This window comes from Xyrauchen texanus, chromosome 41, assembly GCF_025860055.1.
Source record: "Xyrauchen texanus isolate HMW12.3.18 chromosome 41, RBS_HiC_50CHRs, whole genome shotgun sequence".
Taxonomy (NCBI): domain Eukaryota; kingdom Metazoa; phylum Chordata; class Actinopteri; order Cypriniformes; family Catostomidae; genus Xyrauchen; species Xyrauchen texanus.
In genome coordinates, this window is record NC_068316.1 from 15,203,897 (window position 1) to 15,227,267 (window position 23,371).

At 38.3% G+C, this 23,371-nt stretch overlaps 1 pseudogene; it reads left to right on the top strand.

The window, feature by feature from the left end:
- Nucleotides 1–1,383: 1,383 nt before the first annotated feature.
- On the top strand, nt 1,384–20,563 carry LOC127634137 (queuine tRNA-ribosyltransferase accessory subunit 2-like; annotated as a pseudogene).
- Nucleotides 20,564–23,371: the final 2,808 nt, after the last annotated feature.

The window sequence follows — 23,371 nt, forward strand, 5'->3', positions numbered from 1 at the left end:
CCAGATGTTTTTTTGTATCCATCATGCACTGCTTTGTGAGATGATTTTTTTTTAATCATAAAATCATACTTCACTAATTAAGATGTTCAATTCAACTGTATCATGGAAAATAAACAAGCATTGAAAGATTAAACACAGAAGATAATTTTATTTTTTATGTCAATTAATGATGTCTTGTCTGTAAAGCTTGATAGTTCCAGCATGTGTGTGATGGTTAAAGATGATTTATTGAGCTCCACGGGGAGTCAGCAGGGGAGGTGCGGAAGTCGGGTAGTATCTCTGCCACTTTCCGTCTGAGCTGCTCTCTACGTGCCTCTCTTTCCTTCTCTTCCCGTAAGGCAGATGGAAGATGCCTCCAGCCCAAAACACATTTTTTGACTGCTCTTCTACATAGCAGAAAGTACCAGGTTAAAGATTGTGTACAGATCCTGATATTTACTATTAAAATATACCAGGTAAGCTCACAGTAGATTGTTACCAACATTGCACCTAAAAAGTCAAGCACCTCTCCTAGAGCAGTTACTGTTTTGTCTCTCAAACTCAGTAAACAGCTTTGTTTTGTTCTGTGAGAGATTGTCCTATAAGCACAGATTCTAACTACAGGACTTATTTCGGAAGATGTTCCTAAAGATCTTAGTTCCTTGTCTTTTATTAGGATTCACTTGAAGTTGACAGTTTTACTCAGAGCGACATACAAAAGGTCAGTTGTGGGGTCCTTCAGCAGAGGTAGAATCTTTTAACCTCATCAACTTTGAGTTATTTGCTCACCCCAAGCAGGGGTGTATTCCAGAAAGCAAGGTTAAATTACCGTCAGATAAATCTTAAACTCTTGGTTGATTAACCCCAAACTTGCTTACTCTAGGTATGTCGGTTCCAAAACACCTGTGAGGAGTTAGTTTAATCAACCTCCTATTGGTAACCTAGAGTTAATGCGCGCGCACGGCGAGTACATAAAGACATTTTCAATGGATCGCAGATTTCAGGAGTCACCATGGAAACCAAGGGAGAAAAAAAAGCAAGCTACAACTGAGTTGGAGGTTTTAATGCTTGCTTATGAAGACTATAAGCCCGTTATAACTAAAAAAAAAAAAAAAAAAGCAATACTGCTGCATCAGCAAAAGAAAGAGAGTTGGCTTGGCAAAAAATAACGGACAGAGTAAATGCGTGAGTTTAGAAAATTATAAATGGGCTATTTTCCCCTTTCATTAGGCAAAAATTCTTTGGGGCATGTAAAAATAGACAAGTAGCCTATTTACTTGTTGGCCTCCATACATTTCTTAATATTACAGTAGTAATGCACATAATTGGCTAGTTATATGTTAGCTTCTTCTTCTTATAAGGTGTAATCCTTCTGGAGCCAGAAGAGGTGTGAGCCAAGTCAAAATGAAACACAAAAACATTCTCCAGCAAGGTAATATTTTCTAAACTTACTAAACTTGTTACTGACGCCATGTAATTTAGTATTTAATGTAATTTAGTTTTCTATGTAGCCAATAGAAAGAAGGCTGAGGCCCGTAAAACAGGTGGGGGTCCACCTCCACCTCCCCTCACCCCAGCTGAGGAGCTGGCACTGTCCCTTAACAAAGGGCGACCTGTGGTCGATGGGATTCCAGGGGGCAGTTTCTTCAGACTCAGCTACCAAGACAAGTGGCTTAGTAAAATGTAGGTGTACCATATTAATACTTATGATTTATTGATGTTTTCACTGTTTTTGTCAGTATTTTAATAAAGAAAATCATCAACACAGTCACCATTTTAAAAAGGCATTTTGAATGCATTTTACAGTCATTGATTCACTTGTGCAGTGTGCATGCTGCTTTGACTGCATATGCTGGATACTGTAATCTTATTAATAGTACTCTTAGATGTTCCTAATGTCCTTCTTTATTAGTTGTATTTGTTTAAGAATATACATTGAGTATTGAATATGCATGATTATCTTATTGGTTTAATTATCTTGCAGTTGCTGATGGCCACATTGTATTATTGGATCCTCCTGCAACACCACACTCTGTCACAGTTGTAAGTGATTATTGTCTTTAGGTTTCTGTTTGCTAGCTAGACCAAGCATCCTTCCTTATTTTCACTGTAGGATGACGATGAAGAGACCACTTCTGCTGTGACAGAAACAGAAAATGTGGGGAGGTCCATAGAGGTATGATGCATAGAATGCATTCCCCCTTTTTTACATATGAGAATAAATAAATTGTCATTGTCATTTTACAGAATATGGCAGGAGATTTTAATACAGCTGAGGGTCCATCTACCTCCACACAGAATCTTAGCAGTGTAAGAAATGTTCTGCAGTTCTCCTTCCTCATTTAAATATTTAGTCTGTGTATAAGGTCCATGGAGATGGACCTTATACAGCTTCAAATGGAGGAGAAAAGGCTTAACCTAAAAAAGGCCAGACTTGAAATTGAATTGCTGGAGCACCAGCTTAAGGTGGGAAACAGTATGTGAACATTAATCTGTCATTTGTTACAGGGAATAAAGAAACAATGAACAACACTTGACTGTTAACTGATTTTAATTAAAGTGATTTTGGCAAATCATGTCTCGTACTACCCTGCCATCTCTTTCGTCTACTGGGTTCACTGGGGGTTCCTCTTGGCCATCTTCATCAAGAGAAGGGGGAGCCCTCTCACCTCTCAGTGTGGCAATGTTGTGAAGAACAACACAAGCAGCTATGATGTCACATGACCTTTCTGGGCTGACCCTGAGCCCACGCAGGCACTGAAACCTTGCCTTCAGGATGCCTATGGTCATTTCCACCTTGACCCCTTGTTCTGCTGTGGGCCAGGTTGAATTGTGCATGTGGTCCAGGCTTAGGTTCAGGGTAGGGTGTCATCATATAGGGCAGACAAGGGTACCCACTGTCCCCCAGCAAGTAACCATTGAAGTGTCCTATAAAGGTAGTTAAAGTGTATAATTGCATAAAAAAGCATTAAAAAAAAAAAACATTGTGTAAAGCAAAACATACCCTGTTGAAATTTGTGGCACAATGATGACTCCCTAAACATTCTGGCATCATGTACAGACCCTGGCCATTTGGCTTCAACATTAGTGATGAGGTGGGTTGCATCACATATTACCTAGTTAGTGGGGACCAGTAATGAGGGTGATTTAATGGTTTAAACACCCAAACATTTAGCACCCCAAAAAATCTATTGTCACCTGCACATTGATGCTATGGATTGACTTCCTATTGACATAGTCTCCTTCATTGACTGAAGGAGCTTTAATGGGAATGTGGGTTCCATCAATGCACCCAATCACATTTGGGAACCCTGAAATTGAAAGTTATTTAATTAGAAACATTTAAAATGATTGTGAGTGTATACAGTATGGATAGATTAAGTAAATGGTCTGTCATAGAATATCATAGAACGGACAAACCCGCCACTCTGTGGAATTCCTCTTTAATGACCCTCGGTGGTTTATGGCCAGGGAACTGCACAAAAGTGTGAAGGAACCGTTTGAGTGCAATGCATACTGTACGAACAGCCCTACACACAGTTGCCTTTCCCACATGCTCTGCATCGCCTACTGTATACAAAAACTCCCCGTCGCAAAAAAGCTGAAGGGCAATGCACAAAATGTGCTCCGTGTTAAGCGCTAATCCGCGATGTGTCACGTTTGCTATGTATGGTTTCAAAATCTTCGTTAAATAAATTAACGATTCTTTTGAAAAACGGTAACACTCCCGCAAATATTCATTTGGATACGAAAACACATCGATACGTGGTCGTATTACCCTCTCACGGCGGAAAAGATTTCGTATTATCTGTGCTTCCACATCCACTGGATCGTCTTCAAAAGGGCACGCCATGCTCCGTCACCCCTCTGAAACAAACTAACTCTGGAACATAACCTGCTCCGGAGCAGGTTAATTTCAGAGAGTGAGTTGCTATGACTACTAACATACCTTGAAAGTTACCTCCGTTTTTGGAACCGAAAGTTGAGGTTATCCTTTTACTTACTCTTAAACATACCCGGGTATGTCACATAACCTGCTTTCTGGAATACACCCCAGAACCACTGAACTTCTTATCTGACAGTTATGTACCATTACCATTGCTCTACAGCTACATTGCATGTAGCCAACATACAGTGAAAAGTAGCATTTAAAAGTTCATGATAGCAAATTCTTGGAAAGAAAATGGATGGATTAATGGATCTAAAACAGTCACATTCACAAAGACACAAATTTGAAATCTAGGTAGGAGACAGGGTCTTATGTTTTCCTGGCATTGTGCTCTTCTGCCCATTGCTCATTGTCCCAGGCTGTCAGTCGCTCCTCAGTGGCATAATCCAGCAATGCCAAGAACACCTTCTTCTGGATACGAATCCTGTAGAATCACCTGGCTCGTTCTTCCAGTATAAAGTGCATATATTTTATCTGTGACAAACATTGGAATCAAAGGTGGACAAGCATCACTATTATTATTGCTCATTCTCGTGGTTAGGGATTTATAGAAACCCTTGACCTGAAGTAATAAACTGCGGAATAGCAACCACATAGCAATGTAGAAAAGAAGAATATGTACTGTATGTATATATATATATATATATATATATATATATATATCAGTAAATGTAAAACACAAAGTCAAACAATACTGGCTGCAGTACTATCTAGTTTTATAATGATGCTCAGTATGCTGATATAAGATTCAGAAACTCTTGTTATTAATGACACTTGTGGTGTTAAGTGAACTGCATCCAGCTACCTGTTGCTCGTGCTCGTATTCCATATGGATGTGAGCAATCATCGGCCAAAACAATGATGTAACATACAAAGACGCTGAATGTGATTCACCGACATCATGCTGACAGATGAGGTAGCTTAATAAAACTTACACAGTAATGATTGTTTTACTACAAACTTTGAGACTAAACTAAAACTACTTATCAGCTAAAATAGCATACTGATACACACATACAGCTACATACTACCAAAATATACCAGACAGTTTACTGTTGCACTGCACCGTTATGTTGCACTATTGTATGTTTTGTATGTCATATATTGTTCTACAATCAAGAAACCAGCATAATTGCTGAAATTTATCCTGTATACCTGACTTTTAGTATAAAGCATGAAGCAAGGTAGCTTGCAATTTGTCAGCATTAGCAGGCATGATCAAGTTAGCTAAAATTACACAGATCAATCCTTATGGTACTATATTTCACATGCTTTGCAGTTATGTTAGCTTACCTGTCCAATAAGAAAAACGCCAATTCAGGGTCGGAGAACGACAGTCCCTCCAGAAATCAAATGCCCTGCCGATGTTCACTTTAGTTTTCGCTCGACCACGATCACGTTCCCGCTTAGCCAGACGGGATTCAGTAGATAAATGCTTTTTTATTTTGGCTTACTCTGAGTTGTGTAGGAGTCGGTGTTGTGCTGGGAGCTGGATGTTTGCTGGATTCCATCTCTAAGATAACGTTACCTAGTGTTGCAGTTTGTTGCTGCTGTTGAATAGCGGAAGAGAAGCGATTACTGAGGCAAGGCTCTCTGGAGCACGCTTAAACCTTCCTTTGGATTTTTCCGGCAAAACGGTCCCGCTCCCTTCGCATGAAAATCAGTCTACAGGCTTTTATAAGTAACCTAGGAAGTCTGGGAATTAAGGGCTAATTTTTTAAGTTGTGTTACAAGCCGTTCACACATTGGCAAAAAAAAAAAAAGGCAAATATTACATGAAAATGGTTACATACTGTACCTTTAAATATTCAGGTGGTTAAAAGGAAAGTGTCTTGCAATGAAATCACAGTTTATTATCTGAGTTCAAATCTTGGGTGATCAGACAAACATTTTAAATGAACTAAGCAGTATTAATTTAATGTGACAGCGCCATCTACTGGTCAAGAAATATGAAAAGTAGCTATTTTTGCCCATAACGTCTGAATAGTTTGGCCTAAAATCATGAGACTAGTCTCTATAGATTGCTTGGGCATAACCAGTCAAATAATACCCAACTTTCCTATATCGGCCATATTGGGCGAGAGCCATTTGAAATTTTGTCCAAAAAATGTGCATTTAACAAATTTAATGGCGTATTGTTACGAAACTCGGTATGCATCAAAGGCACTATGCCTCAAGGGTACCTGTAAAGTTTCGTTCCAGCACCACTTTGTTGTCAAAAGTTAGAACAAAATGTTTAAAGATGCTTATGTTTGATTATTTTTGTTTATTGTCCTTTTTAGATTCCTTGGTTTATGCTCTGTATGGTGCTTCCAAATTTGCAATGGTCAACCATACTTCCTGTCCGCTGGTACAATTTTAATTGAAAACCTACTTTTTCTTACTTTTAGTCTGTTATCAGATTCGCATAAAAATGTGTTGTGTAACATCTAGGAACACTCATGACAAAAAGCTTTTAAAAGCTTTTCGATAGACCCAACAAATGTCCAAAAGCGCACCAATGAATTCAATTGCAAGATGCCAAAAAGCATTTGAGGCTGTATCTCGGCAATGCTTTGCAACATTGACATGAACTTTGTGTGCCATTGTTACCAAACCCTGACCGCACAAATTTGGTGATAGCAGCACCTGTTGGTAAAAAGTTATAATGAATTGTATTGTAATCTAAGCAATTCTCCTTGTGTTTTTGATACCACTTCATTAAATCATTATCAGTGATGTCCAATCATACGCTCCTTACATGCTGGTGTGCTTGGCCCCGGTATTTGTTGCTTTCAGCTATATATGGACCTTGTAATTGGGGCGGCTGTGGCTCAGTTGGTAGAGCGGGTGGGCCAATAATTGCAGGGGTGGTGGTTCAAATCCTGGCCCACACGACTCCACATGCCGAAGTGTCCTTGGGCAAGACACTGAACCCCAAGTTGCTCCCAATGGCAGGCTAGCACCTTGCATGGCAGCTCTGGTGTATGAATGTGTGTGTGAATGTGTATGTGAATGGGTGAATGAGACACAGTGTAAAGCGCTTTGAATACTGTTAAGGTTAAAAAGGCACTATATAAGTGCAGACCATTTGTAATTTGTCCTCTCAGTGATTTGTATCCCCGCTACGGTGTAGGCAACATTTACAAATGTTTACAGAACAAGCAGGAACCCGTTGTGCCTGTAGCTTTTCCGATATCTGTTATGTTATGTGATAGAATGACTAAGGCCTTCTCAAAACGTCTGGCAAGCCTATCTAATCCGTTGTCTACTAAATGTCAGTCCGAGATTGCTGTGGGGCCAAAAACAGATACTGTTCAGTTAGCACTTTTAAACATCCGCTCACTTAAGTCATTTTTAGTCAATGACCTCATCACAACAAACAATCTGGATTTTATATTTCTAAATGAAACTTGGTTATCTAACAGCTGCAGTGCAACAGTCCTCAATGAATCAGCCCCTCCAAACTTTACATTTATAAGTGTCTGTAGAGCTGTTAGGAGAGTTGGACGATTAGCTGCAATATTTAAAGATGTCTTTCAATGCAAGCAAGTGTAACTTGATGATTACTTGACCTTTGAATATCGAAGTATTGTACTAAAAGGTGCTCCACGCATTCTATTTATAATTTATTTATTGTCCTCCAAAATACTCTCCAGCCATTGTTGATGATTTTACATAACTGTTTGTAAAACAGTTAAAGGATGGGAAAGGAGGAGGCGAGAACCGGCTTGACGATATAAATCATAGTTTAATGGAAAACTTAAAAGACAACACAAACACACATGACAGACATGTCCGCTAACGATCTCTCTCTCCCGTACAGCCCTCTGCAGTCGACCTTTAAACCTCACAGAGGCATAATTAGCCTAATACGGGACCGGGTGTGTAGGATCACGACCCGGCCCCGCCCTCCACCCTGCCACACTTTTGTCAGCAACTTCCTCTGAATTTAACTGTTTTGATATTGCCTGCTGGGTCAGGTCATATCTAGATGGGAGTGGTTACGATGTGAACATTGGCAACTATGAATCTGAGTGGACATCCATGACCATAGCTATGCAGATGACGCCCAGATTTACCTAGTCCTATCGTCAAATGACTACAGTCCCATAGACACTCTGTGACAGTGCATTGATGAAATTAACAGTTAGATGTGCCGAAACTTACTTCAGTTTCACAACGACAAGACAAAGGTCATTTTATTTGGCAACAAAGGCGAAATTCCCATGATAAACACATACCTTGACTCCAGGGATCTAAATACAAAAATCAAGTCAGGTATCTTGGTGTAATTTTGGAGTCAGACCTTGGTTTTAGCTTCTGGAAAAGGTCAGGTATGCTCACATTCAAGTCTAGACTGAAAACACTTCTGTTTAGCTGCGAAATGATTCACTGAGTACTGTAATGTATCTACTGATTGTACTGAGTCATTTTATTTCTGTATTCTTTTTCTTTTTAATAAATTTTTTTATCATTTTAATTTTTTTAATTTATTTAATTTATTTTGTATTCTTATTTCATGTTCTAAATTTGTTTTTATTTATTTTTTACAGGTGAAATTCGAAAAATTAGAATATCGTGCAAAAGTTCATTAATTTCAGTAATTCAACTTAAAAGGTGAAACTAATATATTATATAGACTCATTACAAGCAAAGTAAGATATTTCAAGCCTTTATTTGATATAATTTTGATGATTATGGCTTACAGCTTATGAAAACCCCAAATTCAGAATCTCAGAAAATTTTAATATTACATGAAATCAATAAAAAAAGGATTTTAAATACAGAAATGTCGGCCCTCTGAAAAGTATAATCATGTACTCAGTACTTGGTTTGGGCCCCTTTGCATTAATTACTGCCTCAATGCGGCGTGGCATGGATGCTATCAGCCTGTGGCACTGCTGAGGTGTTATGGAAGACCAAGATGCTTCAATAGCGGCCTTCAGCTCTTCTGCATTGTTTGGTCTCATGTCTCTCATCTTTCTCTTGGCAATGCCCCATAGATTCTCTATGGGGTTCAGGTCAGGCGAGTTTGCTGGCCAATCAAGCACAGTAATACCATGGTCATTGAACCAGGTTTTGGTACTTTTGGCAGTGTGGGCAGGTGCCAAGTCCTGCTGGAAAATGAAGTCAGCATCTCCATAAAGCTTGTCTGCTGAAGGAAGCATGAAGTGCTGTAAAATGTCCCGGTAGACGGCTGCGTTGACTCTGGACTTAATAAAGCACAGTGGACCAACACCAGCCGATGACATGGCTCCCCAAACCAACACAGACTGTGGAAACTTCACACTGGACTTCAAGCATCTTGGATTGTGTGCCTCTCCATTCTTCCTCCAGACTCTGGGACCTTGGTTCCCAAATGAGATGCAAAATTTGCTCTCATCAGAAAAGAGGACTTTGGACCACTGAGCAACAGACCAGTTCTTTTTTCTTTAACCCAGGTAAGATGTTTGACATTTGAAGCCCATGTCCAGGACCCGTCTGTGTGTGGTGGCTCTTGATGCAGTAACTCCAGCCTCAGTCCACTCCTTGTGAAGCTCCCCCACACATTTGAATGGCCTTTTCCTGACAATCCTCTCCAGCTACGGTCATCCCTGCTGCTTGTGCACCTTTTTCTTCCACACTTTTCCCTTCCACTTAACTTTCTATTAATGTGCTTTGATACAGCACTTTGAGAACATCCAACTTCTTTTGCAATTACCTTTTGAGGCTTTCCCTCCTTGTGGAGGGTGTCAATGATGGTTTTCTGCACAACTGTCAGGTCAGCAGTCTTCCCCATGATTGTGAATTCAACTGAACCAGACTGAGAGACCATTTAAAAAGTAACTGAATGTGCCGTAAATTACAATTACTAGATACTTTTTTTATTAAATAAAAAAGGCCTTATATTTGTGTTAAAATATTAAGTGTTAATAATTTTACAAAAAAAATATATAAAAATAACTTCATTTAATTATTACAATAAATAATTAAATACATTTAATAAATTAATATTATAAAATGTTTTGTTTCTGTTTAATAGGCAGTGTTGGGTACTGATGGAATACATGTAATCTGGATTATCTGTGTAATCATATTACAGTTACTCTTTCAAATCAAATACATTACATTACAGTCTTGACTTTCAGGACTCAGGGACTGGAAAATTGCAAATTGATTTCCTGTTTACTAATGTTTAATGAAGTGGATGTAAATTGGTACTTAAAAGTGTTTTAAAATATTTTTTCATGGAAAGGTATGCAAAAAAATGTCACACTTCCTGAAAGATATTAATGAAATAATGGAGTGGTGGTGGCGTAGTGGCTAAAGCACAGGGCTGTTAATCAGAAGGTTGCTGGTTCAAACCCCACAGCCACCACCATTGTGTCCTTGAGCAAGGCACTTAACTCCAGGTTGATCCGGGGGGATTGTCCTTGTAATAATTGCACTATGAGTTGCTTTGGATAAAAGCATCTGCCAAATGCATAAATGTAAATAAATGTTGTGAGATATCTAACTGGTCTCTGTGATGGCTCTAGACTCTGTAAAAAGCAAATAGAAATGTGTCTGTGGTCAATGATGTGTTCTGCCTATCAATAATTTTGCACATTCCCATAGTATTGTAGTTGCAGCGAATTACTGAAGCGTCAAGCTATTTTTATGCCATGTTGCTTATAACAGTTGTCAGTTGAGGGCGATATTTTGCTGTTGTTTTTGACAAGTATCTGCTTGATATCTGTCTCAATAATGCTCATTTAATCAATAAAAAGTGTTAATCAGAAAAAATAATGCTCATTTGGTATCTTTGAAGTGCAGCTTAAAGACGGTTGGTGACAGACGAGCTGGTTTGAGTATTTCTGTAACTGCTGATCTCCTGGGATTTTCACACACAACAGTCTCTAGAATTTCCTCAGAATGGTGCCAAAAACAAAAAACATCCAGTGAGGGGCAGTTCTGTGGATGGAAATGCCTTGTTGATGAGAGAGTTGAACAGAGAATGGCCAGATTGGTTTGAACTGACAAAGTCTACAGTAACTCAGATAACCGCTCTGAACATTTGTGGTGAGAAGAATAGCATTCTGAGATGCGGGTTGGCATTGTTTTGGTGGCACGAGGGGGACCTACACAATATTAGGCAGATGGCTTTAATGTTGTGGCTGATCGGTGTATACACTATGTGGCCAAAAGTTTGTGGATACCATATGTGCCTGATGAACATTCACTGATTTTTCTTCACTGGAATTAATGGAGTAAACAAACTCATTAATTAGAAGGGGGTGTCCACATACATTTTGCCACATAGTGAAACATTATATTAATAATTGTATTAATATTTTATTGTATGATATCTGCCGAGGACACCAGGACTCCATTATTAAGACGTTAAGTTATTAAGACAAGACACTATTGGCATAAACCGTTTTTTATTCATCATCCAATTTGTTTTGTTTATTTGCAAAACCAATTTTATAATCAAAGGCAATGATAATAACATAATATACATTAATATACACTATACATACTCAAACACATTTTTTCTTTTGTGATATCGGTTATAATGGCCAAACCCCCAATAATTTGGCATCTGTGAGAAGCCATGGTGGTCCTCGATAAGTTGCATCATGACTGTGCCATTTCTGGTCTGAAATGTCCTCTACAGAGGCCAAAAATAAGTTGCTGGGCCTCCAGAGGATACCAAAATGCAATCTAACATTCAAACTCAAAATTCTCTCTCTCCTTTGCTTGTACGTTTTCTCCCTCTCATTGACTAGTAAGTGACTGTTTAGAACTAATTCTGTATTCATGCTTGGGTGCATATCACAGATACATAAATTAGTTTTCAGTTCTCATTTTGCAACCCAAATGGAAAGATGTTTTTTTATTCTGTTTTGGTCCTTGCCTTCAGCAATCCAACAGGAAATAAGAAATGTAATTGCATTCACAACATTAAGTTGAACAACTGTTGAGACATTTCAAAGTGTGACCTGGGTTGACTGCAAATTACCCATTTGGTTCATTAAAAAAATAAAACTTGTTGTGCACGATGTTGTCAGTCACCTTAATATGTCTAGTTTCACCACTGGTGTTTAGATTTCTTTAGGTTCTAATCATACGTGTGCAGGTTCACATTATCTACAGTGGAAACTTGGGCACTAAAGTTAAATTAGTTTGGACTTGCTATGCAAATATACAATTTTGCCATCAACAACACTCATCAGTGCCCCAGTTTGTTCTAATCTCCATATAAATGCAATTTTATATCTTCAGAATAATGAGTCGAGCACTTGGTTGTTTATTTTGACAGTAAGCAGTGTTCTCGAAATGAGCAAGTGTTCTGCCTGATTTAATTTGACTGCACTCAGACTTTCCATCACTGCTGAGTATTTACTATATAGATGTACATGGATGTGTATTTTACAGTTCTTTGTAGTTTTAATGTTGTCTGATGCATCAAACTCTTTAATATATTTTAAATTGCAGATTTAAACTGCTGACCCCAAAACTGACTGTTAAATGTAATCAGGTCTTTTATTAATTTCAATCTCAAGATAAGACATCTGTTGTTTTGATTAGCTTCTCCAAGCTTCGATAGAAACAAACAATGCCTTATCAGCTATTACACTGAAGTGATTAAAATAAAATATATTATAAGGAGTAAGACGACTTATGAGAAATTGCAACACTAAATGTGGTGGCTATGGAAATAAACCTTTAAATTTAAACAGCCAATTACTTTTGATAGTTTTTTTTTACTCTAGAATGCACATGCACATTAAATGAATAAGCCTGGAATATCTCTCTCTCTCTCTCTCTCTCTCTCTCTCTCTCTCTCTCTCTCTCTCTCTCTCTCTCTCTCTCTCTCTCTCTCTCTCTCTCTATATATATATATATATATATTTTTTTTTTGTATTTATTTATTATTATGATTTTTTTGCATGTTTTAAACTAAAACATTTTATGATGCAATATTTTCAGATTATATTGCTTTTTTAAACTGTTTTCTGGGGGTGTTACGAAAAAGCCACAGAGTGGACTTATCTTAAAGGAAAAGTTCACCCAAAAAGGAAAATTCTCTCATCATTTCCTCACCCTCATGCCATCCCAGATATGTATGACTTTCTTCTGCTGAACAAAAATAAATATTTTTAGATGAATATTTCAGCTCTGCAGGTCCATAAAATGCAAGTGATGGTGGACAGAATTTTTAAGCTCCAATAAGCACATAAAGGCAGAATAAAAGTAATCCATAAGACTCCAGTGGTAAATCCATATCTTCAGAAGTGATAAGTGTGGGTGAGAAGGAGAATCATATTTTAAGTAAATTTTTAGAATAAACTCCTTTCACGTTTGCTTTTAAATTCTTCTTTTCTATTATTGGTGATTTGCATTCTTTGTGCATATCGCCACTGCTGGGCAGGGAGGAGAATTTATAGTAAAAAAGGACTTAAATATTGATCCGTTTCTCATCCACACCTATCATATCACTTCTGAAGAGATGGTTGTAACCACTGGAGACATGGATTACTTTTATGCTGCCTTTATATGCTTTTTAGATTTAGGTTCTGGTCACCATTTACTTGCATTGTGAGGACCTACAGAGCTGAGAGATTCTTCTAAAAATCTTTGTTTTCAGCAGAAGAAAGACAGACACATCTGGTATCACATAGGGGTGAGTAAATGATGAGAGAATTTTCATTTTTGGGGGAACTATCCTTTTAATATGAAGTAGATGGTTTCTCTCCACAGGTCTTCATGATGCTGTACTTTTCTGCTCTCTGCACGATTCTGCGAACCCCAGTCCTGCTGGTCACATCACAAACAAGGTGAAAAAAAAACTGTATTAAATGATTTTTCTTGGCTTCTTTTGTCACTGAGACAAACTCTCATTAAATTAGATTTCATTAAATCACTACCATTGAAATTTTCATAAAATCTAATTGAGTTTAAACCTTGTGCGACCTTCGGGACATTTTTGTCTATTTCGTTTTTTTCGAACATTTTAGTTGTGTTAATGCCAATGGCATACATATTTGCCAAAGGTGTGTATTTCAACCTCAGTTCCTATAATACATTTATAATACACTGTGTACATAAAATGTCCCCATTGAAACCCATTAAAACTGCAATATCTGATCCCAGTGCCATTAAAGCATAAAATTATGAATTCTTTGATATTATGCTTTCATTCCGGAGCCCAGGCATCAAAATTTTAATTTGTTATATTTTCCACCAAATGGCACCATTTTTCTCATGTAGAGTCATACATGCTTTTTTCCTATTTTCTGTTTGCTGTATTATAGAGCACTGAATGAATATTTGGTGGTTATGATCAGGACTGATGTTGGTTAAACATAATTGAACTAATTGAAAGTGGAAATTTATTTTCGTCTTCTAAGGACCTCTGAGTAACTTTTTTAAATTGAAGCACAAGTGTTAAACTGCTGCATTTTGGCTTAAAGATCGAGCTTTTGTGTTAATGAAAAGCTCTGCCAGTGTTTTTACTGCTGATTATGAGGGATTTAATAGTTTGTGTCTGATTTAAAAGACAGTGTCAGTATGGAGTAGTGGTGGAAGGATAGAGCTGACTGCGGCTCGCTTCATGGAGATTCAGGCTGCTAGTCAGCCTGACTGCTATCAGAGCATGGCAGATGGAGAGACTTGGCAGGCCAATGCCTCTCGCAAGAGTCCACAAAGCAGTAGACAGGACTCTAGCACATCTGGATGAGTGTCTGCTATTGCACCAGAAAAAAATGTCTATACAAATACACACCGACTGATTTTTATAGTACTTAATACCCGTCAATGACCGCAGGACAGACTTGTCCTATGCCAGAGTCAGGTGTTCTCTACCATTAGTGAAGTGGTGCATTTTACAGTTATATTCACTTAGCAGTTGTAACGCTATGTAGCTGACAAAGGCAATGACGAAGACGATGTGTAGGACCCAAGTGCAGATTTATTGCCAAACGATGACAATACAAGAAACCCTATGAAAACCGTGAACATGAACTACACACATGGACTAAACTAGAAACAGGAACTTGAAGCTGGACTATGAACAGTACATGACTAGGGCTCTGTAACACAAACTAACAACATCACTAAACCATTGTTACACAAACTAACAATACTAGACAAGAGACAATGGCAAACATGAGGCCTTAAATACATGGACATGGGGAAACATAAGCCAATGAAAAAACAGAACTCTAAACAAGATAACAAGGCAATGAACTAAAACCAATGACAAACTAGAACTGATAACAAAGTAATCAAACAATGAACCAATGAAAGCAACACACATGAACACGGAGGGAAAACAGGACATCACATAACTGGGAAACAGGAACTTAACAAGAATTTCAAAATAATAGTACACAAACAAAAGACAACAGTGAATGTGACAGCAGTTTGAAATTTTTTTTGATTGGCCAGCTTATTGTTTTAATTAAGTTCGAATTAAATCACTAATGGCATCAAATGGATCTTGATTTTTTGTTTTGGTCTTTACTTTTTCATCCTTTAAAAGTTAAAGGTTTTTGCAATGTTAAGCAGTTCAGACAAACTTGGCATACTATTCAATTAAACAGCAATGAATATGACTATGCTGAAAAACAATTAAAATGAAGAAAACAAACTGTCAATGTGTCTAGATATTTGACAAAAATAGTTGTAGTTATAGTTGCCTGTGATAAGTGGGTTCATAACTGGGATTGTATTTGCAATCTCACTATATGTCCACAGGAGTTAAAACAGGCTGTGATTTATGGAGGGTGGAGACATTATGGACGAGAGACTCCTATCGGCACGAGAGACTGCTAAGCGTCCTGTGGGTGGATTTGTCCTGGATGGATTTCATTCTCCCTCCATGGATCAGGATGTGAGGAGTCCGTTGATCAAAGCAACAACTGCAGAGCTTCCCCAAGAAAAGCAAAGGTTCCTATACAAATTTCAGTCAGGACCACTTAAGCCAAATGTCAGGACCTCTGCAAATGATCCAGAAAGCAGCAGCATGTCTGGTATTTAATGATCCTGACTAGCACATGTTACACCACTCTTTGTCTCTCTCCACTGGCTACCGGTTGATGCATGTATCAAATTCAAGGCTCTGCTGCTGGCATACAGAACAGTCCCTGGGTCTGCTCCAGCATACCTAAAATTATTTCTGCAGAGCTACACACTGACTAGAAGCCTGCGGTCGGCTAAGGAGCATCGCCTTGTTGTACCAACACAAAGAGGCACCAAAACACTTTCTCTGACTTTCAGCTACATCATTCCACGTTGGTGGAATGACCTCCCCAACTCCATCCGTGAAGCAGATTCACTCTCTGTCTTCAAAAAACGACTTAAAACGCATCTTTTCCAAGAGTTAGTGAAACTTTGTAATATGGCACTTTCGTACCACTGTCTCCTTAAGACGATTCACTTATGTTTTCTTCTTTTGTAAGTCGCTTTGGATAAAAGCGTCTGCCAAATGAATAAATGTAAATGTAAATACATTTAAAACAAACAAGATGTGACTGTTACAATGCCACTGTCATGTGTTATGTTTAGGTGAAGACGGTTGAGAACTGCAAGATGTTTATCATTTAGAAAATAAGTGGTCATTAAAAATAGCCTTTTTTTTATGTGGTTCTGCCTTTATAAATCTATTTGAGAATTATTTACATATATTCCACAAGACAAAATATTTTACTTTTTAATTATAATTTACACAAATTCTCCTTTTTTAAAGTTTTCATCTCCTTGGTTCTTAATATGGTGTATTTCCTCGATGATTAATGACTGTTTGTGTATTTTGTGTTAGTCGATGCCTTGTTCTGAGCAGTAAGGCTGCCTACTAATCTTTAGAAAAATCTTCCAGGTAATGCAAGTCTTTGTTGTCCCAGCACCTTCTGCACATTTAAATTCTTATTATTAACACATTTCATTGATTCCATTCAACAAATTAAATAAACAATAGAAAATGTAGACTCAAATGATATAAATTGAAAGTCTTCCCCCAAACACTGAAATGAAATGTAAAAAAAAATTTGAGTGCCCAATTTGAGTACGTCACACATAAAACTCTGAACCCTCAACCAAAATACATGTATCTTAACACACCACCAAAAACATGGGTTGTATCCCCATTTTCTGATTGGCGTCGCCAGCAGGTGGGTGTGTCTTTTTAAGACCAAGCCTATACAATCTAGAGGTGTCCAATAGAATCAATGTAAAATTGAGTTATGGAGTGGTGGTGGCGTAGTGGGCTAAAGCACATAACTGTTTACAAATTTAATTTCATATAAAACACTGCAACAGTCATTTATCACTAAACTTAGTTGTTTTGAGTTTGACAAATTATCTTAATTTAATATGTAATGTATATTTTTATATAAACATGCTTATCTTTATTGTACACACATAATATAAAACACAAGTATGTCACGTGTCTGAAACTCCTAATCTGTGCAACTGTTTTATGGCGATTTCCTTGCATTCCAATTGAACACATTTTGTCAAGTGAAGTCAACTCATATTGGTATCCCATGTTGACTGTGTAGGGAGTAGTGAGCACTGTGTAGGGACCCTGTGAATTGGAATGTAGCTGTACTCTCTGATTGTACTTGAGATTTTCAGCAACCATAGCAACACTCCATCCATTTGGGAGTCATAGAAACCACCTCCTCCTTCTGGGTAACTAAGAGTGCTGGGTTACAGTGATTTCAGGAGCAAACTTCACCTGAGTTCCTAGCACTGTAATGATTGATTTCTCTGATCCCCCTCCTCAGATGGACTGGGAGGTTTCAGAATCACACAGAGAGAATAAGATATAGACAGGCACTATGGATGCCTGTGGTAGGGTGGTAGGTCTGATTACTGACAATGATGAAACAGTCTACAGAGCGGAGGTGCACACTCTGACACACTGGCGTCAGGAACACAACATCTCCCTCGATGTCAGCAAGACCAAGGAGCTTGTGGAGGACTTCAGGAGAAAAGACAGAGAACATCATCAATGGAGCACCGGTGGTGAGAGTCAGCAGCTTCAAGTTCCTCATTTCCACATAGTTGAGGAACTCACATGGTCCGTCAACACTGAGGCCATTGTGAAGAAGGCTCACCAGTGACTCTTAGTCACCAGTGATTCTCAGTACAGTGTATTTTTATTGTATGCAGTCTTCTTAATCTGTGTATACAGTATATTGTGTTGTGTAACAAGATGTGTAAATCAGATGTGTATTGTAATTATTATACTGCTATGTTGCTTGGAACTGCACCAAAGACTTTCACCCACTGTTGCACTTGTGTATATGGTTGAGTGACAATTTTGATTTGTCACTACGGTTCAGTGTAATCTGTCTTTTTCTGAGGTACACTGGAAAAAATAATATTCCCAAGCCAATTTTAACAATGCACTCTAAGATCCATAGCTTTAGCATAAAGTGTTAACTGCATTATAACATTATATTAACACACTTAAGCAATTCATACAGAGCATTTATTTGTACTGCTCTGGTTAACAAATGAACATAAAAGTTAATTGTATGCTGCTGTATCATTTAAAGGGGTCATATAATGAGAAATTGACCATGTGAGGTGACCCCTTTGTATGATCTTGTGCTTGTATTGTATTTTATCATACTTTCCCATTTGTGAAGTATGTCAGTGCATTGACATTGTTTGGTGTGTGTGTGTGTGTGTGTGTGCGTGTGTCAGGCTGGTGCTGGGGGTGGGCTGTCCTGATGAGGTTATCAGCTGTGCTGAAGCAGGAGTCGATCTGTTTGAGAGCTTCTTCCCCTTCCAGGTGACAGAGCGAGGCTGCGCGCTCTTCTTCAACTACAACATACTTCCTGACCCTGAGATGGCAGGTACATCACCCCCTACAGGTTTGCAGCTGCCCATAGTCATTCTGGCAAGCTTAAAATATTTTCTGCCCAGCTCAATATGCAGAGACAACTATAAATATGCCATTTGTAGGTTAATTCCCCCAGAAAGTGCAAACACTGTGACTCTGTGGCACTATCAAAACATAGCTTTGTTTGTGTGATCATCCACTGCAACATTGACTCAACCAATGGTGTGAGTTTGGGTGTGGCTTTCTGTTTTGCTGCCCAATGGAAGATGAGTGTTTGAGAAACTTGTTTTAAAAACAATTATTATTTCCATTCCATTTGGTATGAAGTGTAAATTTTCAGCACCACAAGTGGCAAGAAACGGAATTGCTAAAATAATGATTGTTTCCAAACAGGATTCTGCCCTTTTTCTAAGTAATTAGAAGCAAATTTGAGTCGTTAAATTATTTGAGTCGTTGACTATATTAAAGGAATGCTCTGGGGTCAAGCAAAAATAGTGGTTACAGTGAGGCACAGAATGGAAGAGAATGTGGTCAGTCCATAAATGTTAAAATACTCGCTGTTTCAAAAGTAGAACCACAATATTTTAACTATGTACCTGTTAACCTGATTTTAGTGTGATAAAATAGATACTAAATACTAACCTTATCTTGAAAGTTAAATCCAATTTTACTATAATGACAGTTGTGCTATAATGACACAACGCTGTAAACCCTGTAAACGATTTTAGCACATTAAAATCATGGTAACATGTATAATGTTTACGTCTTGAGTCTAAACTTTTTAAACGGTGTGTATATTAACATTTATGGACTGGCCACATTCATTTCCATTGTAAGCGCCCTACTGTAACTGCAGTAGTTTACCCACCTACTTGATGCCAATATCAAGAAAGCAGGCTGGCTGATATAATGCACTAATGTCTATAGAGTGGCTTTCAGTCTTTGAACTAGTATTTTTGGAATAAGCCACAGGGAAGCCACAATGTATTGCCTATAGAGTATTTTACTCCAAGATAAACTAGATTGACACACATGTCTCTTTGGTATGTGCACACTAGATGTGAAAAAAGGACTAGATACTGATTGGGATCTGGTCATGATATGTACAAGTAATGTGGTATGTTTTGTGATGAATGTTAATTTGTGTGTGTGTGTGTGTGTATGACACAGTGTTGGAATCAAATGGAGAGGCACCTGCTGTCAAGAAGCTGAATGGAAATGGAGATGAAAATATGACTCCTTTTGAAATAAACCTTAAGGATAAAAGGTGTGTGTATGGAGCGAGACAAGGACATACCCTTTTACCCCCATACAGATGTGCATTTTTCTCTACTCTTATCAGATGAGGGCTACTAATGCTTCCATGCACCTGTCTCCCTATCTCAGTCACCTCTGCTGGGAGGCAAGGATAAATTAATGCAATATGTCAGTAATTCATGCTCGCTGCTGAGTGCATTTCCACAATATTGCCTCAATCACTGAGCCAGTTGACTAGTTGACCAGTAAAATTGAGTAAAAAAACCAAGCACTACTGTACAGTATTCATTACTCCCATTGATGTATGAAAATGTAACTCCATAACAACGTGTTTACCTTTCAGGTATCAAGATGATTTTTGCCCACTTGTGGATGGATGTGCCTGTTACTGCTGTAAAAAGCACTTGAGAGCATATGTCCATCATTTACTGGTGACTAATGAGCTGTTTGGTGGCGTGTTACTCATGCTGCACAACATGGCACACAACCTTGGCTTCTTCGGAACACTGCGGGAGGCAATAGCCAACGATCGTCTGCAGGACTTTAAAAAAAGATTACTCCCTTGCAGAGAATGAGATGTGTATTGATGTGAAAGGACATTTGGCGCAAAAAAAAGCTCTAAACTCTGAGCCATAAGTATACTTATTTCAAGGTATGCATGTTTACATGCATATAAAGTTGGATCCTGATGCACATGCCATTGTCTTTCAAATGACAGACTTGTAAAATGCACAAATGTGGGTGACACAACAAGCCTTTTAAGATTCCCATGGCTCATCTCAGAGTTAGCATATGGATTTAAATTGACTGTGTCTTCCACAAAATGAAAAATGTTACCAAGAAGGACCATTAATAATGGAGAAATTACCTTTTTACAAGAGCAAGCCTTTTGGTCAAATTCACTCTCTAAAGCCCTGCAGAATTATTGTCTGCAGTTTTACACAGCACAGCATGTTTTTCTGACTCATGTTATATGTTTAGTTTTGGAAAGTACTTGATTTTTTAATATATGTCATACATTAATGATATGTATTATAATGTTTATATATTTGTGATAAAAATATTATGTTTGGATAGATAACATCTTCCGATCTTCACATTCCTCTTCATAAACTGTTTTTAACTACACAATAAACATACACTTGCATTGGATTGCCTACAACCCATAGAGTCATAACTGTGTTTGCAATATATCACAGCCTTGGGTGCCTTATTTGTTTTTTGTTTTCTAAAACAATTACATTATAATTTATGGCATAATGTTGATTACCACAAAAATGTATTTTGACTTAACCCTCCTTTACAGTGAGCCACTTAAAATGGAAGTGTAAAGGATCTCCTCGTTGGGTTGCTGTTCCCCTCCAGACCAGCAGGGGGTGCTTTCCTTGAGCCTTCCATGCCATGCTCCTTCCAGGCCTGCAGATGGCATTTATACCTTGAGCTCTGTCCTCTCCACTCATGCAGATGGCACCAACGTCCCTAACTGTGTTCAACTCCCTGCTCGTTAACCCTCATTCCTTTCACCTGTGTCTAGGCCTTTATAAGTCTGTTTGTTCCCTGCCTTTGCGTTCAGTCTTGAGCCTTTGTACCCTGTGCCTCCAGTGACCAGTTCCCTAGCTAAGTGGTTTCCTTATTATACCACTTTGACCCTTGTTGGAGTTATGACCAACAAACAGAGCCACACCTCAGTGACTGATCAATACAACAGTTTCTTAATTATCAAAATAACTTTTAATATGTGCAAGTGTTTCAATGTATTTTGCCCTAATCAGCCTTACTGGGACTCTCACCCTCATACACATACTCACAAGCCTGACACATAGCGATGTCAACAGACCCATGCAACTTAATAAAACAATTATTTAGCAATGGGAAAGCTATATACAAGAATGGCGACACTGAGAAGTTTACTTAATCTTACATCTTGCCGATTTGAAGCGAGGTCTCTGCTGACGAGAGCTGCAAACATAGATAATCCAACACGCAATCTTACTGTTTTCTTTCATTCTTTCTCTCGCTTCCACTCACGCATGCACACACAAACACTCTTCCTTGTTACTTTAGTAAGTGCTCCAGTAAAGCAGCACAAGCATAGCAATCCTCCGTTGCTAGTTCTAAAGTGACGTTTTCGAACTAGCAATGGAGGCTCTGACTGTATCAAAACATGATGCTGAATCCATGGTGTAAGAAAGTAGTTATACAAACAAGGGAGTTTTATTTTTCAAAAAATGTAAAATGTCTTGAGATAAAACCCTGAACAATATCTTAAGCTGTGGTAACTGTGGAATAATGAACTCTGGCACACTGAATTATTTAACAAGTATCTTGTTGTGCATGACACCGCAGAGACTCCCAGTATATGGAGACTCGTGCTACTCTCCGCGATCCACACACAACTTACCACGTGTCCTATTGAGCGCAAGAGCCACTAATCACAACAAGAAGGTTACCCCATGTGAATCTACCCTCCCTAGCATCCGGGCCACTTTGGTTGCTTAGGAGACCTGGCTGGAGTCACTCAGCACACCCTGGATTCAAACTCATGACTCTAGGGGTGGTAGTCAGTGTCAATAATCTCTGAGCTCCCTAGCATCCGGGCCACTTTGGTTGCTTAGGAGACCTGGCTGAAGTCACTCAGCACACCCTGGATTCTCTGTTTGATTGAGGACTCTGGTTCAAACAAATAAGGTTAGACATCGAAATGCATCTATTGTTCGACTACAAATTGTAATTTTTGTTCTCTGGGTTGTATGCATCCATGTTGTGTTTTCTGTTGTTATTATCACTGGTGGTCCTGAAGCAAAATTCGCTTGAATGCCCAACTCACGAGCTGTTGCTGTGTTCTGCTCGTGTGCAGTGAATTCTAAAGCTCGTGTACAGGCTGTCTCACATACGCCCACAGGAGACCAATGTTCGTTGAAGATTTTCACTAAATTCATTAGATTTTGGGCTGTTTCTCACCAAACCTTATCGTATTCTCTCCAAACCAGATATGAGTCTAATACAATAATTTATTAGACTTCTGAATTATACTTTTGTGTCATTTTGAAGATTGAAGAGGTGGTCACCATAAACAGCCATTGTATGACAACACTGAGCACAATATTTTTTACATTTCAACTATAACATACATAATTCTATAGGTGCTGTGCACTGATACATACACACTAGCTAGATTAACAGGTTTTGCATCAACTTTACATTTTTATAATTGTTTTATGACAGTGATAATTAAGGATATGCAAGTGTGGTTATAGCTGCGTTATCACTTATTTATTTGGCAGAGATCTTTATCCAAAGCAACTTGCAAAGGGATTCATCAAAGCAGACAGTAACATTGTGTGCAAGAATTGCTGCAATAAACAGTTCCAAAGTTGGCTGGG